This window comes from Vidua macroura, chromosome 12 (assembly GCF_024509145.1).
Source record: "Vidua macroura isolate BioBank_ID:100142 chromosome 12, ASM2450914v1, whole genome shotgun sequence".
NCBI lineage: Eukaryota > Metazoa > Chordata > Aves > Passeriformes > Viduidae > Vidua > Vidua macroura.
In genome coordinates, this window is record NC_071582.1 from 19,853,850 (window position 1) to 19,871,145 (window position 17,296).

A 17,296-nucleotide genomic window follows, 5' to 3' on the forward strand; every position below is an offset into this window, starting at 1 on the left:
GTGCTGGGAACAATGAGATCTCGAACTCTGGAGGAAGGGGGAAATTCTCTCCTTGTGGGTAGTGGTAGGTGACAAAACCTGGCTGAATGGAAAATAACCGCCTGGATCTCCTGCTGCCCACCAGGAATGTTCTGCAAAAACAGGTGCAAGCTGCCTACAGAATTCCTCAGTTTTGAAAGACCTCAAGCCAACATCTCCCAAGGTGGAGGGGGACCTTTCCTGAGAATGCTCCCTACTCCAGTCCAACTGCATTGTGCTTGGTTGAGGAAAAATAACGCTCTTAGAGCTGCTGAACACCTCACAAACTGAGAATCCAACAGAACTTTATCTACAGGAGACCTCAGAGACATTTGTCTTGATGAGACATTCCACAGCACAAAATACTGTTCAAAAAGACATGATCCTGCCTGCCTACCTACCTGAGCAGCAAGGCAGGAGCAGAGAGCTCTCACAGGCCATTAAGCCATGACATGAAAATATTCTGGGCTAAATGGAGTTTATACCCCAGCACAGATGTAGCTCTTTGGAGAGCAGGGAGTTGTGGTCTGCTTCCACCACCATCCAACCTCAACAGCTGGCAACACCCTGCTCTTCACTTACAACACCAGAAAGATTTCACCAGCTCATGTGACACTCACAAACACAGTGTTAAATCACTGAAGCTACTTAAGTGCAATAATTAATGATCTTACTGCCATTTGTGTGTTAAAAAGCATCGAATTAGAATGGGACCTTTTGATGTTGGCTTTGAATGAGCACGAATGACTCCAGCAGAGCAGGTTTGAATTCCTCCCCAGGCAGGGCCCGCAGCCCCATCAAGAGACTGCAGGCTTTCACGCTCCACATCAGCGCTGCAGCACAGCTCTGGACTGCCTCAGCAGCATCCCACCCCTCCTATTCCTTCCTGTGCCCTCTGAAAAATGACAGTGATACCGTTCACCTGCTCTGCTGGCCCTGCATGAATTCCCTCACTAATCTGGCATAGTCCTTTGTAGATGGCTGGAGCTGTGCTGATACAGGCCAGCTGGAGCTCTGTTTCATTAAGGGGTAGGTGTTGCTGGGGTCTATGCTCAATACCTAGGAAACAGGCTTGAGAAATGAGGTTATGCACACAGCGTGGTGCTGCACGTGAACTAGTAAAAAGAGCTTTACTTCTGCCTAGTTGCTGCAGCCCTGAGTGACTGCCTGATTACTCCATCTATATACAGTAAGGCTACACTGTAAATATGTCAGCATGGTGTCAAACAGACCTCAGAAGTGGTAAGTACAAGGTGAGACTCTGGAATGTAAAAACAATCCCCCTTTTTTGCTGGTGTCTGTTAAGTACATTGGCTAAATGTCTAAACTGTTATAGGCAAAACCTTCAAAGTGACTGTCACTCAGCACAGCACATCTCAGGTGGATGCAACACAGCCCCACACTGGCCAGGGAGAAGTCATCTGCAAAATCCACTGTACCATTATCCCAATCATTTACAAAATCACAGCAGACACACCAGAAAGCCTCCTGGATTTATTCTAAAACCTCTCTCCCTAGGAAAGACTGCAGAGGCTCTTGAATCCCATGCAGCCAAACCATCCAAGCCAAGCTAAAAAGCCCTGTAAACCTAAAATGCAGAGATATCTCCCAAACAAATACAAAGTAGGCTGAAACACCCTCACTAAGCAAAACTCCATTAAACTCCTGACCCTCCTCATTAAGATAAATGAGGTCTGACTGTCACTTTAACTTGCCACCCTTTCACTTAAAGCTGAGAAGGAAGCAGATGCTTAATTAGCATCCCTCATGGGTGTTCACAGGTCTCAGTGTAAGGAGGAAGCAATCTGCTACTTCTTCAAAATCCTGGGTGACATTCTCCATGCACCGACAGCAATGCACACTGCTGAAGTCTCTGGAGGAACAAAAACTCCAGGTGTGAAACTTGGGCTTTGCTAGGAGCCCATGTCTCACCTCCCTGTCCCAAGGCAGCCCAAGTCAAACACCTACAGCTACAAGGTTCATGTGGTCTCTGTAGCTGTGGGTAAAATTAAAGATTTGCTGGCTCTTAGCCAAGATAACTCATCCACTCCAGTTACAGACCCAGGAACTGAGTATTGTACAGACAAAAATTCCCATACACTAATAGATGTGCAGTAAAAATAACCCAAACAAATAAATAAATAAACAAAGAAACCTCACTAAACCTCCCCAAATCTGTTTTCAAAGCTTTTTAAATGCCAAGGGTTTAAACCACTCATTTGAAGACCAGCAGCTACAAGGTGACTGACACAACCCACAAAACTCAAACAACAAATGATGTGTATACAATGAGTGGAAAGCTTCAGTCTGTTTTCAATCCTACAAAGACAACTTGGATTTAACACCCTCATGAATTTCCCTGTGAACTTGCATCTTCCAGTACTACTCATCCAAATATCAGGAAGGAATTACTACTAGAAGCACTAAGAAGGAATAAGAAATCCCCAAGGTGCCAAGACTGTCTAAATAAGTCACCATTTGAAGAGCAATTCAGCCATTCTTGTTCCCACCTGACAAGACACTCAGTGACTTTCTCCAGTGAAAACACAGCAAGTCTCCAAGTCAGAAAGAGCAACAGATTAGACCCCTTAGGAAAAAGATAAAATGGACTATTGGATGTTAAAGAGTCCTTGATTTGAGGATGGGATTGCAGTTCAATTTTATCAGCTGCTCAATAGGTACATTTAGTGAACCACATTTCTCAACTCAGGAATTAGCATTAAACTGGGAGAAAACAAAGCAATTTGATATAAAAACACATGACTGGAGCAAAATAGCATGGAGACCACTTTGACCTCCACAACACCATGGAAATTTGCAGCTGAACCCATACAGAAGTCCACAAATACCCTGGATTAAAATCCCAAAATGTCACCTTTAAGCACCCCCCCCCTTTATTTTCCATTAAAAACTCCTGGTTGTGTAAATTGGATTCAAATGAACGTATTTACATTTGCAGTAGGAACCTGAAGTCAGGCTGTCAAAATGTCACTCTGTCACTCATGTTTTCATCGCACCCCGTCACAACACCGAGATGTTTCACTCACCGCCTCGACAGCCTCCTTGGACACAAGGGAATGAGTGGCAGGAAGGAAGGACGGCTGCTGGGAGGGTGTCTCGTAAGGATGCTCTAGTGGAAAAGTGTTATTTGCCTGTGAATTCTGGCACGCCAGGCTCTTATTGTTGTTGGCTTTCAGCCAAGTACTGCCAGGACACAAAAAGTCAATTTATGTCGGGATTTTCATTGACTCACTACCGCTCGTCCCTCATGGTTTTGGGGCAGCTTATTATGGAAGCTGGCACTGGCTAAAAGAATACTTACTTTTCATGTAACCATTCATCCTAATTAACAGCATGCCAGGATGGAAAGTAAATTACAGCAGGACAAGATCATCTTCACTGTGAAAAATAGTGTGCTATTAATCTGGGACAATCTACTGTACGTCAAGGATTACATGATTCCTCTCATCTTCATTTAAAAAAAAAACCCTCAGGGAAAAAAACCAATTCTCTAAAATCAAACAGTTTAGAGCCATAAAATCCCACTCTTCCACATGAAGTTTCTGAAGGCAGTAGAAATTTCCAGAACGAAAATAAATCCCAAGTAGGACCAAGATTTACTGCTTGAGGTTCAGCATTCAAGGGAAAGCATCACTAAATTAATACTTTCTGTTCTGTAACAGGATGCTCATGGTACACTGGACATGAGGATATTTGCATCAGTCGCTACACAAGGACAGGGCAATGATGAAGAACCTAATCCCATTTCATCTGGTTTGCGTTCCCAGAAGTGTTCTTTCCAGGCTCTCCTTCCAGATCTTTTGGGTAGCAGCTCCCAAACATTTTGGACTCAACTTCAGAAAGCAAGTCAGAGATGCACATGGGATGGTGTGAGACCAACACTGTAGAGAAGACACTCATACAACCCAAGGGCAGAAATTCACCTCTTTTTCGGTTACTACCTGACAGATATTCCTGCAGAAAGAAACATCCAACTGCTGCCTCTCAGGACCCTGGTTTCACTTGTCTTCAGGAAAAATACCACCAATGCCAGAATTACTGCGATAGGCTAAGGTTTTTCAGCTCCTGTCTAGTTGCCTGCCATGCCAGAGCAGTCTGCTAGCTTTCCTGGCCCTATGCTGGGAAGAAAAGCTGGAAAACAGGATGTTTACAGTCTCCAAAACCAGGACACAAGCCAAATTATCTCTTAGGAATCACCTCTTAAGCCCAGGTTCTGATTTTTTAAACATAGCTGCTCCCAGTCCAGAGATGGAAGCACAACCCATGCACCAGAATATCCAATGTTTAACTTTTTTTTTTTTTAATAAAAAATTCTTATTCTCAATACCCCTATGTTGCTCTTTTCTCTGAACCAGCTATTTTGGACCCTATCAGAATCAGGAGATTGCATTAACCAGAGCAGATGTACTAACCCATCAATTCTGCACTCCTCTGAGATGTTGCCTTCAAACTCATTATCCAAAGCCTAAATTGCCAGGAATTAGATACCTTCACTCTGCATATCAGCAGGAAAAGGGGGAAGGAAAAAAAAAATCAAATACAATTTACAAGCCCACAATCTAATTAGGAGAAAAACTTCCAGTCCTGAAGCGTTTGTCAGTTTTTCATCCTGCAAAATGCATACTAATCCCCTCTCCCTGCCTGCTGCCTGGGATTGCCATTACTCCACTTCCACAACATGCCAGGAATGATCAGCATTAGGCCTTCCTAATGTGTCTCCGAAACAATAGCAATTACAGAGTCGTCCATTCATATCTAAAGGCTTACAGACTACAACTTCCCTCAGGAGGCTAAAGACATTTCATCGAAGCAATTATATTTATGTAGCATTAAAGTACTTTCTTTAAAGCCACGGCAGTCACCTTTTTGCATTCAAAGCAGAGCAGTAAGGAGGAGCCCTCTCACCCCATCCAAACTCCTCCAAGCATTTTTTTTTTGCCTGTTTAAAGATTGCTAACACACACACACCTTGGGGGTTTGCTGCCTTATTTTTAATGTTATTACACTCCTTTCCCCAAGGGATCTGACATGCAGATTGGAGCCTATTTACATGACAAGGGACCAGAATGGAAGAAGCTCATCAGTTTATTCAGCTTTCCCAGCTCTCATCATGTCATCAAGGAGCTTCTGATGTCTGGCAATGCCATGAAGCCCGAACTTCCAGGATTTCACAGTTCTGTCAACCTTAGCTCTCGTTATGCTAAAAGCAAAATGTTTTCAAGCTTCTTTTTTTCTCATGAATCACAAATGCTGGGAACATTTTTAAAGTGCATCAGCTAAAAGTCAATGGGCAACCTAAAGGAAATAATAATTTCTTATTTTTTAATATCAAAAATCCAGAGCAAGTGTTATGATTTTGGGAGCGAAGAGACAGCTCAGACCAGGTTTTTAACGCTGGAAGCTGTGTCAATACAGATCATTTATTTTCCACTCTTCCACCTCAGAGCAAAGCAGCTCCCTAGAAATATTCCACCTATGAATTTCACGGTATGCCTCACAAAATCAAAACGTGAAGCCTTGGCGTGACGTCTGAAATCTCTGCCATTCAACAGCTGATGATATTTTCCCTTTGAGCCGCACCAGCTGCACTCCACCGGCACGCCTGGCTCGCGCGGGGCTGCCCGTGGCAAGTTTGGCATCCCGGCTTGAAAAGACATTTCCTTCCAAGCAAAGGCTGTGCCTAGCTCTGGTACAGAGCGGGGATTTTTTTAGTGCTTGAGACACTAATAAGAGGAAGGGATTCCTCGTGTTTGGCCAACATTTCCTTGGATCTGGGCTCTCCACCTTCCTTCCTGAGCTCTTTGTGCTGGCAGGCAAGAGCCATCACGACTCCACACAGGGGTGCTGCCCAGCTCGTGACCTCAGAAGGATCTCCCTGCAGCTCTCCTGTGCTTTTGGGGTAGGGAAACCACCAGCTTTGAATTTTGAAGCTGGCAGAGCACCTTGCAGGTGTGAAACCTTACCCCATCCCTCCTGACTCCCTGAGTTCTGCTGCGGATGCTGCAGGCTGGACCAGCTCCTGGCCGCTTTGCCATGCTGCAGCCAAGCATTCTCCTGGCCTAAGGATGAACTTGTTGCCATGGCAGGAGTCGAGGCATGCGTTGCGCTGCCGGCATGGCGGCGAGCAGCAGCTCGGAGGGACGGCTGCTCCGCCACAACGGCTTTTTGTTGTTCCTTTCTCACAGTGAGCCCGTCCTCTCTCCGTGCTGGAGCAGCCTGGCAAAACCCAGCTGACCATGAAGCACAGTAGCACTGTGGCCGAGGGCCCAACACTGCTTTTCTCTGCTGCAAACTCTTCCTCTTCCCTGCCTGCTGCAGGGCACAGCATGGGAAAGCCAATCCCATGGCACAGGTGAGCGTCTCACTGCACAGACAGGACATAAAGGGAAGCCGAAGTTTTGAGGCAGGAGCTCTGGCAGACAGAGATTTTAAGAGGGGAGATAGCATCACTCCAAAAGGAGGTTGTCCCCAGCTAATGCATTTCCTCACTGCTGCTGGAATGTTTGCACAGGACAGGCTTAGCTTGGCTGCCTTTTAAAACTCCCTTACAGCTTTGATTAGCCTTGCTAAAACTAAGGGCATCTCTCTTTCACACACTAATTAAGGACAGGCTCAGAAGAGGCCAGTATCCCTCATTGCTGCAGATTTTAACAAGAAGAAATACAAAGGTAGACTTAAAATTAAAAGCAATGCTCCTTCCTGAGCAGTGGTTTCAGTGCCTCAGAGATTACAAGCCAGCCCCGCTCTGCGTGTCAGCAAGCCTTTCCAAAATAATGAGCTTGCTTCCGTCCCAAGCAGCTCCTGTTGCACTGGAGAAATGAGCAGAAAGGTATTATGGGCTCACACTCACCAGATGGATGTCCTGCTTTGTTCTCCGCTTACTGAAAACCCTACACATACAGTTTGGATTATCTTCATTGTAATTCTAATCACCACCTCTCAGTTAGGGAAAGAGGGAGAAAGGGAGGGATCCTTGCCTCTGTCAGGAGAGCTAATTAAAAGTTGTGAGTCATCCAGACTTCTCCACACATTGGAAATGCTTTTGGAAGTTCAGGTAATCTCTCATTCTTGGGAGAACCTAGTTAGTAAAAGAAAAATTAAGCAGGCTCCCCTTGGGCAGGGAGCTGTAGGAGAACAAATCCATTTTCTGCACGCACGGGATGCAGCAGTGTGAATCATCGAGGTGCTTCAAACACATGCAAACCACTGTCTAAAGCAGAAAGGTTCATACATGTTTCCCAGCACAGCAACACAAACACTTCCCGTGCACCTCCACCATGCCAGCTTTTAAAACTCCTTCTCCAAGAGGCTTTTACATATGAATATATATGGTGCAGGGACTTCTGTTTTCCCATGAAAGAACTTCTGACCCCTCTGGCTGGTACCCGGATGGTTAGGCACAAGCTCAAAGGTCTCAGAAAAGTCAGAGCCAGAAGGCTCATGAAAATCGACAGCTGGCAGCGGCGTGAGGTACACGCAGTGCCCCAACTCCTCAGCCCTGATTAGGCACAGAGCAATCAGCACCGAGCAGCCGCCCGGAGGCACCCGGCCTCCCTGGCCCCACTGCGGTGGGAAGGAGCTGCCTGTGCTGGTAACGAGCTCTGACAGCTCCAAGTGGGGTGAGGGTCCCCCGCACCAGCTGGGCAAGGACAGTGTGCAGGCAATGGGCCCCCAAACCCAATAGGAATGGGGATCTGGGGAGGACCAGTGCCACCATCCCTAATTCCTAGAGATACACAGTTGTCTGAGATCAGTAGCAAGAGCCAGGCTTCCCAAGGCATCAACCAGCACACTGCTTTGGCAAAACAGTCAAGTCTGGATCCTTTAAGTGTAGCACCCAGACTCTGTATTTAGGATTTTGACCAGTCCCTGTCATTTAGAGGTGGTGAGTGCCTGCAGAGCTTGAGCCCTTGTGAAGGTCTACAGCACCCATGGATGTCCCAAGGGACAAGAAAGCTGTTTTCTCTTTGGTCATGCAAAAAAGCTTTAAAAAAAGGATCATTTCTGCTGTTATCTTTCCAATGGCCAGTCCAGAATGTGAAGACTTTTCTTCTCTTTCCCCTCCCTTTTTTTTGAGAGACAGTTCAAGCTGACCCCCGTGGGGCCCTGTCTCTTCTCCTGAGCATTAGGGTCACTAATTAAAGATGCAGTCAGGACTTTCCCTACCGCCCCTTTACACATTGTCTTGGGAAACTGTGGTGAGCTGGACACGGATGCTGCTCTGAGGAAATGAAGTGCCTTGGCAAGCGCCCTCACCTCAGACAGAGCTGCCATGCTGGGGCCCAAAGGGCCCCATGCACTGCTTGGCCATTCAGGCCATTCAGGCAATGTCACCACAAGAGCCCAGGACAAGAGCAAACCTCTGGACTGAGGCTGAAAGTCCCACTGCCCTCTGGGGAAGATGCTGAGCTGCAGGGAAAAATATGTTTGTGGGCAAACAACACCAAATAACGAGGGAAAATGAGATGGACTGCTGCTTCCACCTGATCATTTTGGAGATTTGATCGGTACCATAAATCTGTTTGGATTCAAATTCATTTAGGCTTTGCTTCATGGGAACTCCGAAGGCCCTGGAGAACTTCTCAGCAAAAGAATGCTCCAGCTGATGTTCCTACATTTCTACCCAAGGCACATCCAATCAAAAATAGACACAATTTTACCAAAGCCATCTGCAAACTAATTTTAACTTCCACAGCCTGGGCACCTGGACATTTGCAACCAGCCCATCCCAAATACACATTAGTCCTGACTTTTTGTTGTCAGCGAAGGCTTAGGAAAACTGGAATCACACTTTTGCAATGCTTAGTGAAGCCACGAATCCAGCTTGTGCAGTCTTGGTTTTCCTTGTCCTCCTTCCTGAATCCATGACATTCTCCTTGATGAAAGTTCACTGTGTCCCTTCCCTTTCTGACACCTCCAAATCAGCGTTCCTCTGAGTCTCAGCAAACAGTGCAATCCTTGGTAGGGTGAACTATGGCTTGGGATGAAAATGGGCATCATCCTGCCCACAGAGCTGGGCAGGGAATGCCATGCACTGCACTCAAAAGCCACAAGGCAACCTGCAGTGCCATGCTCCAAGATGGGCAAGGCGATTGAAGAAACACAATCTCCTGCTCCTGCTCAAAAACATGTCACAGGGATCAGCCATGACTTGATCTGGCAGGTTTGCTGTTCCTGCCCTTCCCAGGCACAGCAGGCAGGAAAATGCTTGGTTTTTCCTTGATGAATAAGCACAGAAGAATCGATCAAATGCAGCGGAGTACAATGCTACAGCTGAAGTATGCACACACTGAACTTCTCTGCTACTGCAACACCACCCCTCATTTACACATCAGCAGCCTAAAACTATCTCTTTTGTACACCCAAATTGATCCTCACTCTTAATTAGTGCTCTCAGTTGCAGCAAAATTTCATTTGTTTCTTCCAAATGTGGCTTGATCCATTGTCCCGCTCCCTTGACCTGTGAAAATTAGTCATTGAGCTCAGTGACAGTGGTAAGTGCAAAATGCAGCATCAAAGGGACATAATGGGGCCTCTCAGGACTGACAAAAAAACACCATTAATCAAGGCATGCTCAAGAGGTGCCAGCTTACTTAGGCATGTGAGTGGAGCAGGAGTGCAGGCCCTCCCTCAAAAGGCAGAATACAGAGGGATGCGTGGGTGCAGGAGAACCCCCCCTGCCCCAAGAACTGCAGTCTGCCCCACACACCCAAGCACTGCTGCTTCATGGGCAGATGGCCTCTGTTCTGTATGTCCCAGGCATTTGTACACCTGCTTACCAATAGAGGTTAAGGAGATGCACTTTTCCAGGCTGCTCCCTAGCTTGGAGAGCAGGAATGGAGCTCATCTTTAAAATGCTCTTTAGAGCTCTGCTTTAAGCTCGTCTGTGGCCTCTACTCTATCAGGAATGATGTCCAGGATGCACACCAGATCAGGAGGGAGATGTCAGCATCTGCTTTTCCAGAGCTAACACAAGAGTCTGCAGATTCACAGACGTAAACACATGACACTGTCCCTCCAGTAGCACCTTGCACTGACCCCCTTCTGTGATACCAGAACCAAGCTAAGGAGGAAGACACAAACTGCACAAACAGACCAGAGAGCTGTGGTGCTGGGGAATTATACCAGGGATCAGGACCCAAGAGACCTATGGAGTAACCTGCACAGGTACAAAAAGATAGGGCAGTCCTACAGTCAGTGAACTTTCAGGGCAGCTGAAAGGGTAAGGGACCAATTTTAGCTGGTCTGGCAGAGAGAGTTTTAACATCAGAAAACCAAAGCAAACAGGTAAATCTCTTCAAAATTCCAACCTCAGTAACAAATAGTGTGTTTAAACCCTCTCCTGCAAATCCATGTCATTAAACAGAATAACTTGGACTCAGCAAATCCAAATGACTCTCACTTTCAAGGTCCTGCATTCAGAAGCCCACAATGGAGAACAATGAGGTGGGGAAAAAGCTGAGGATCTTGACGCCGCATTCAGGAGGCCATCTGGTCCGGCCAGCACAGCCAGCGCTGGGAACGGGCAGCGTCGTGGGCTGAGATTTAATCCGAGCCACTTATTGGGTGACCTCAGGCGAATCGTTTGACCTCCTTTTGCCTCAGTCAACCCAACTGTAAAATTGGGTTTAAAGCAAGAACCTCTCTGAAAACCATATGCTGTGCCTAGGAGGAGTGGGAGCAGACTCCCTTCCCAGCAACAGGGCTGCCATGGTGGGTAAAGCCAAAACCAGAGCGGAAGAGGAGGTGCATGGTCAGATCCAGCATCCCTTGGTGTCAGGAAGCTCTGGCTGATGTCTCTCCCAGGGCCCATCCTGCCAGCTCTGGGAAAGCAGCTTTGGCACCTATGCAGGGACTCGCCCATAAGAAGGGATTTGTGAGGTCTGACCTCACTAATATCATTACTGCACCCAAAAGCCCCAAACATTCAAAGAAAGGTCCTCAAAACCCAATCTCAGTGGTTACTCTCTAGATCAAGAGCATCGATTGCTCTGGTGATACGCCCCACAAAATTGACTCCTCACACAATCCTGCCAATGAACAGTGGCAGAAAAGCAGCTCCTCTCTCACCTGGGCCCCAGTCTGGCCCCAGGACTCCTTGGAGAGAAACAACAGTGCAGAAGAAACACCATGGCCAGCTAACCTGGCTCGCTGATAAACACAAAACAGCAGCTTGGCCCCTCAGGTGTTCACAGGAGCGTGCAAATCATGGCACTGACTGTAAACACATCCTGGCTTCAGAGAAGGGAAACTGAGGCACAGCAGGTGCATGGATGTCACTGGCCACAACACAGCCAGCTGGGACTCTTGTAGGGAAAAATGAGAATGCAAGCCATATAAGCAGAGACCTGCCCTCCTGACTAAAATAATATAGGAGAGTGGCCCAATACTTTGAGGAGAGGCTGGAGCAGAGCAGCAGGCAGAGGGACAAGCAGGGTACAAGCACACAGGGCTGGGCACTGGGCTGTCCCCAGAGGACTGCCCATGCAGGTATCACAGAGCTTCAACCCACCTTAAAAAAGAAGCAGAGAATTGCCTCATACTGCAGGTGCAGGCTGCAGAGATGTCAGAACTTTCTCAGTTGTGCTCCAAGAGTTAATTGAGACAAATAACTCAACAGTGCTGCCATTAATGAAATTCTTCTGATATATTTCCCCTGAGCTTTCGATAAATGACTAAGTGACATTACTGCCTGCAGTGCAAACCCCCTATATGAGAGATAACGCTGCCGGAGCTTAAGGTTGGCGCATCCACGTTAGAAGCCTTGGAAAGAAGTGCAAGATGATATTTAAATAACTATCACACTGCTAAGAAATGAGCAGCCAAAAGAAATATGGTCTTATAATATGCTCAAGTCTCAGGATGAATCCTGGCTGTTACATGCAGACGCTGAAATGCAGTGGGTGGTAAGTGACAAACTCTTTTAATCCTGCAAATCTACTAAAATTCCCAGTCAAATCTCCAATTTTCCCCTGGTGACTCCTATATTTGTACATTTGTTTTGCAGCACACACAGGGCCAACTGTACTGCAACAGTACAGATGTGAGAGGCAGCGTCATGTGAACCAGCATGTCCTAGGGGCAGCCAAAAGAGCTGATGGAGGGAAATAACCCACTCACCCATCATATCCATCTCCTGGAAACCTCTCACAGTGTTTCTGCTTTACTTAATTTCTTTTGCTTTCCTTTTTTTCCCTTTAGTAATTCCTCATGGGTATTTTTCCCCTCTGAGACCCACTTCTGCAAGCCCAGAATTTGCTCTGGGCTTGCCATAAGCACTCAAAGCACAGACAATATAAAAACATCACTGGTATTAGGGCTGAGCCCTTCTGTTAAGCATTGGAGAAGAAAGGGCAATAGGTATGAGCAGAGCCACAACATGGGGGGGAAACTTGGTACATAACACCAAGAGTTAAACTGCAATAAAATTCAAATGACAATTACTGGGAGTAAAAGGAAGATGTCTCCAGAGCTGTAACTGACACCAGGGCAGAACTTTACCTCCAGCACATTTTGCACCAGTAAAACAAGGAGTCACAAAAGTATCCCACTTCCAAATGCAAAAACAGATTAACTTGTCCTAAGCACAAGCCATAGGTGGGGCTCTGCTGACAACACAGATACTGTACAGGCACAAGAGAAACCAACAGCAAACCCACGTGTTTAAGGTCTGCCTTGATGTTTTGAGCTGAGACTCGCAATCTGCATCCGAACAGTGGCATTGCCCAGGAAATACCTTGGTGACAACTTTGGTGCCACCTTATTTAAACCTTAATTTAAAATGCTAACTTCATAATGAGTGGAACAAAACTGTGTAAAAACATTTCCCACTCTAATCCTGGTTTGATCCCCCCCAGTATGGCCTTCTTTTGTAATTACATCCCTTTGTGATCTCACTCTAATGCCTTGTATTGTGACCCATAAAATAATCAGCCCCCTTTGTCTCTCCCTAATCCTTTTAGACTTCCTTCTTGTCTCTACACTCTTATAAATGCTGCCATTATTTGGGCTCAGCAGCTCTTCCCACCACCCCAGAGCCTGGAAAGGGGGCTGCAGGTTAAACCCTGAATATATTCTGTGCAGAGGAGCTGAAATGATGGGAAGATCTTTGGTGCTTTAAAATCTCTGTGATTCCCAACCTCCTCCCCTAGCCACATAGCTTGGCAAGGAAACCAACCTGCAAGTTTGCACGTGCACTAGCCCTCCCCACTTCTATATCTTGCTGATGACCTGAAGACCTTTGGCCTCGAGGTCACAGTGGCCAGTGTGTTTGTGGGGACAGCATGCTTGTCCCCAGGCTGGGCGAGGGGAGCTGCTGCTGCTGTCTGCAGGGATCCGTGCATGCAGAGAGGAGTCACAGCATCTGCCTTGCCCAAGCTATCAGTTCTGCCCTCCTGCTGGCAGGGTAAGTGCCATGGACAGCCACACACAGTGGGATGGAGGAGCAGAATTTGGGACAGGATGCAGAAGGAAAGGGGGTCAGGGAGAAGAGAAGAGCACAGGGATGTGTTCTGCTATGCTTAACTACAAACCAGTCACCCTGCTGCAAGACATAGTGAAGAAAATGTCTTTACAAGCTCAGATCTGTCCAGAGTTATTATCAGGTCCTGCAGTACTTCAAATACTGGGCAGGTCGAATTCACCAAACTCCAAGAAATCTAAACTCCAAGAAATCTCTTTGGCTGTAAATTGCACCATTGACTTAATTCCCCTTGTTCCTTTTTTTGGTGTGTGGGTTTTTTTTTTTTGTTGTTGTTGTTTTTTTGTTGTTGGTTTTTTTTAGGGGATTTTTTTTTTTTTGTGGGGTTTTGGTTTGGTTTTTTGTTTTGTTTTTTAGGGTTTTTTTTTAAGCATCAGATCAAACAGGGAAAACTGCTACTCTCAGTCAGGATATGTGCAGAGCCTGATCTGATACCCAGTTTGATGGTGATTTCCAATTAGTGGTAACTGCTTGTTATTGAGTGATATAATCAATGGGTCTTACTCCACTGGCTGGGCTGTGATTTATGATGATGTGGAGCCAGGTCCATCAAATTACAGCATTGGCAAAAGGAGCTGGAAATGCCACGAGATGACACAATCAGAGCAAGTGAGTGTTGCCGCAAGTGAGGCCAAGTTAAGCAAAGGGTGGTGATGAGAAGAAAGGTGGCTGTGTTCTGGGGAGCCCACCTTCCTGAGGAGTGGACTCTGGATGTTAAAATTGCTGAGAGGGTATCTTCATCCACAGAGAGCCAAAGCATGTTCAGCTTCTGGCATGCATAGGGGAAATCCAGCTCCTCAGAGACCTGTGAAAACACAGCCAAGCGGTGCCTCCAGAGAACATTCTGACTATGAAACTGATTTTAATTAAGACAGCTTGGAGTCATGTGAAACTACGAAACTGTCACTGAGAGACAGAAAAGATCTGTATTCAATAACCTGATCAGATAATAAAAACATGTTGCATTCCACAACCTTCTAAACTAACACACCAGGGTTTGAACAGACACAGAAACAGCAACTGAAAGAATTCCAGCCGGGGTGTTAGGCAGAGGGTAGGAAAGTTGAGGGCCTCCCTGCTCAGCTCAGTCACACGTAGGCTTCTCGCACACTTGTGCTTGTTCAAAAAAAAAGTTACACTACAAAAATATTATCAATGTTTTTAGCACCTGATCAGCCAGTCCACAAACCACCCAAGGTCCGCTTCCTTCCGCTGAGTATCTTTGATTAATAATGGTGACATACAGAAACACCCCAGAACTTAATGAAATCAATTTACTGAGTTAATTTTTAAGAGGAAGGGTTTAAGACGCACCCCCTTGGTGAGGAAACTGCCAGCACCTTGAGCCCATCAGGGCTGAGAGCAGCATATTCTTCCAGTTAAATTTCACTCAATGCCAAGTGTTGAAGTCAATTTGAAACATAAAAATATGATATCCAGCCCACATTTCCTGAATGCAAATATGTACATTCCTCTGAGCCAAGAAGATTATATTCCAAGCAATAACACAAAGCCCGGGTCTGTAACGGTGATACGAGACTAACAGCCTGCCTTTGAAGACAGCGAAAAGTGCAACAGAGCTCTCGAGGGGCTCCACTCTGTCAGATCTCTTTTATTCCTCTGTAGCACAGCCTTGATCAACTTTCAAGATTTTTGTTTGTGAAAGGTTTTTATTTCTCCTTTGCTTTTGTGTTCAGATGTCAGGCTCAGAGGGAAGAAGAGATCAGCACTGGGATGAGGTTTTACCCACCGGCAGTATTTACTCTGCTTCGCAAAGGTCTGCTTAGCGCTTGGGTTTTTTTCCCTTCCAGGCAGCCAGCACCCATTCCTTCGATGCAAAGGTCCCTAAAATGGGGATAATTACCCTTCTGCTTTGACTTGCTGACTGGGACTTGGAGCAAGGAAAATCACTGTCTCTTGTGTGTAACCACCCTGAGACTTGGGGGCTCAGGGTACAACTGTGATTCACTCTCAGGAGATTTCATCTACGATTAAGCAGAGTCCTAAGTGCAAGTGTGTGTTCCTGCGGCTCAGGCACAGCAGGGCAGCTTGCCCTGAGCAGCAGGTTACATTTGCCCACAACATCCTGTTTTATTCCCTTTATTTGCACGCACCTGTGGCATCAAGGCCGGGGGGGCTCTCTGTTTGTGCTGGCTTCACCCAGACCTCTTGTCAGGGCTGGCAACAAACCAAGCCTGAAGCTAGAATAGAGTCCAGAGCATTTCAACATGATCCCTTTTTCATTTTGATTCATGTGAAACTATGAAACTATGGCTACAAAAGGAAATACTATTCAGGGACACACAGCACATCACATACATATTGATGCAGGAGCCAAGATAACAGTGTTTATTGACAATCCACAATCTCAAAGGTAATTCCTATGGCTCTCATGTCTCCAGTTTACAGGTCCAAGAAGTTTGGCATTGTGCTTGTGCATGAGTCGGCTTCCAGCTCATAAATGCCAGAGCCATTCACCAAAAGTGCTCCAAGGTTTAGCACCACAAGACTGACAAGTTTGAGATCCAGCTGCTAATCTGGCACGGCCCCAAAGCCCTTGGCTCCTGGACAATGTCACTTCTTACACTCCTGAAAAGCTAGGTTTGCAGATGGCCACTTCATGTACTGGGGAATTGTTATACACAAGGGCTGGAGTGTTCCCTTGGTGGGCTGCCAGCCGGCCCTGGCACTGCGGGGAGTGGGCGGCAGCGTTCCAAAAGGCCCCCCCAGTTTGGGAAATGCAGACAAGACCTCAGCCCCAAATTGTGCCTTAGACTTTTCCTGCTTTGCACCAAAAAATCATAGTGATATTTGCAATTGCAACAGAAGCATTAGTAAGTTGCTTGCACAGAAAGAAGAGCAGTAGCCATCTCCCAAACAAGTTGGAGAATCCTTCAGAAAACTTAACAAACCAGTGTTCCACCAGGTCTCGCAGGTGTACCACACACCCCTCCTCACACTCACATGGAAATTACATCCAGCAGCAACTTCTGCTTGAATGCAAAAAGAATCAGAGGCTGCACTCCCAGAGCCCCCAGACAGTCTGTGGGCAAAGAGAGCCACCAACACAACAGGGACAGAAACCACCACGGACCCCCCAGTTCTGCTGGGTGTCAGTCCTGGGACAAACACCAACCAGCAACCAGTGCTGACAAGGGAGAACCAGGAGATCCAACAGGACAAACGGCTCTGGCCAGGACAAAGCAATGGGCTAACGTCAGGAAGTGTGCAGAGCTGGAGTCACAGCCTGCCCTGGAATTCTTCCTCCCCCACCTTTAAATTTCATTCCCTCACTGGCATTTTCATCTCTCTCCTCCTCCAGGCTCCCCCATCAGACAATCTGTCTGGTGTTGTTAGCCTTGCCCCCAAAGGCACTGCCACACCAGATAGTAAATAAGATCTTGCTGCCTCTACACTGCTAGCATTAAATAACAAAATGAAAGATACCATGACCTTCAGGAGGTCTTCGCCTATGGTTTGGGAAGTGCTGCCTGCCAAGCAGAGCCCAGCTGTGCCGCACAGCAAAGGGGCTTCCAAACTCACCGCAGGAGATACACAAACCACAGACGACTTCACCACATGATTTTAATGTGACTTACACCTCCAACACAGAGAATTTGCTGTTGGAAGGTGGCTTTTAGTTTTCTACCCAAGAAAGCTGATGAGCTTTTCTCTCACATTTGGACAGCTACATAGATTAGATACCAGCCAGATTTTGACACCAGCTCCAGGGTTTTTCTCTCTTCCCTCTCTTTAATCCCCGCTCCATTAAAACCC

At 46.6% G+C, this 17,296-nt stretch overlaps 1 protein-coding gene across 1 annotated transcript in view; it reads right to left on the reverse strand.

Moving 5' to 3' along the window:
* Nucleotides 1-17,296, reverse strand: part of IGDCC3 (immunoglobulin superfamily DCC subclass member 3) — a 101,145-nt gene that overhangs the window by 73,482 nt on the left and 10,367 nt on the right. The window lies entirely within an intron of this gene.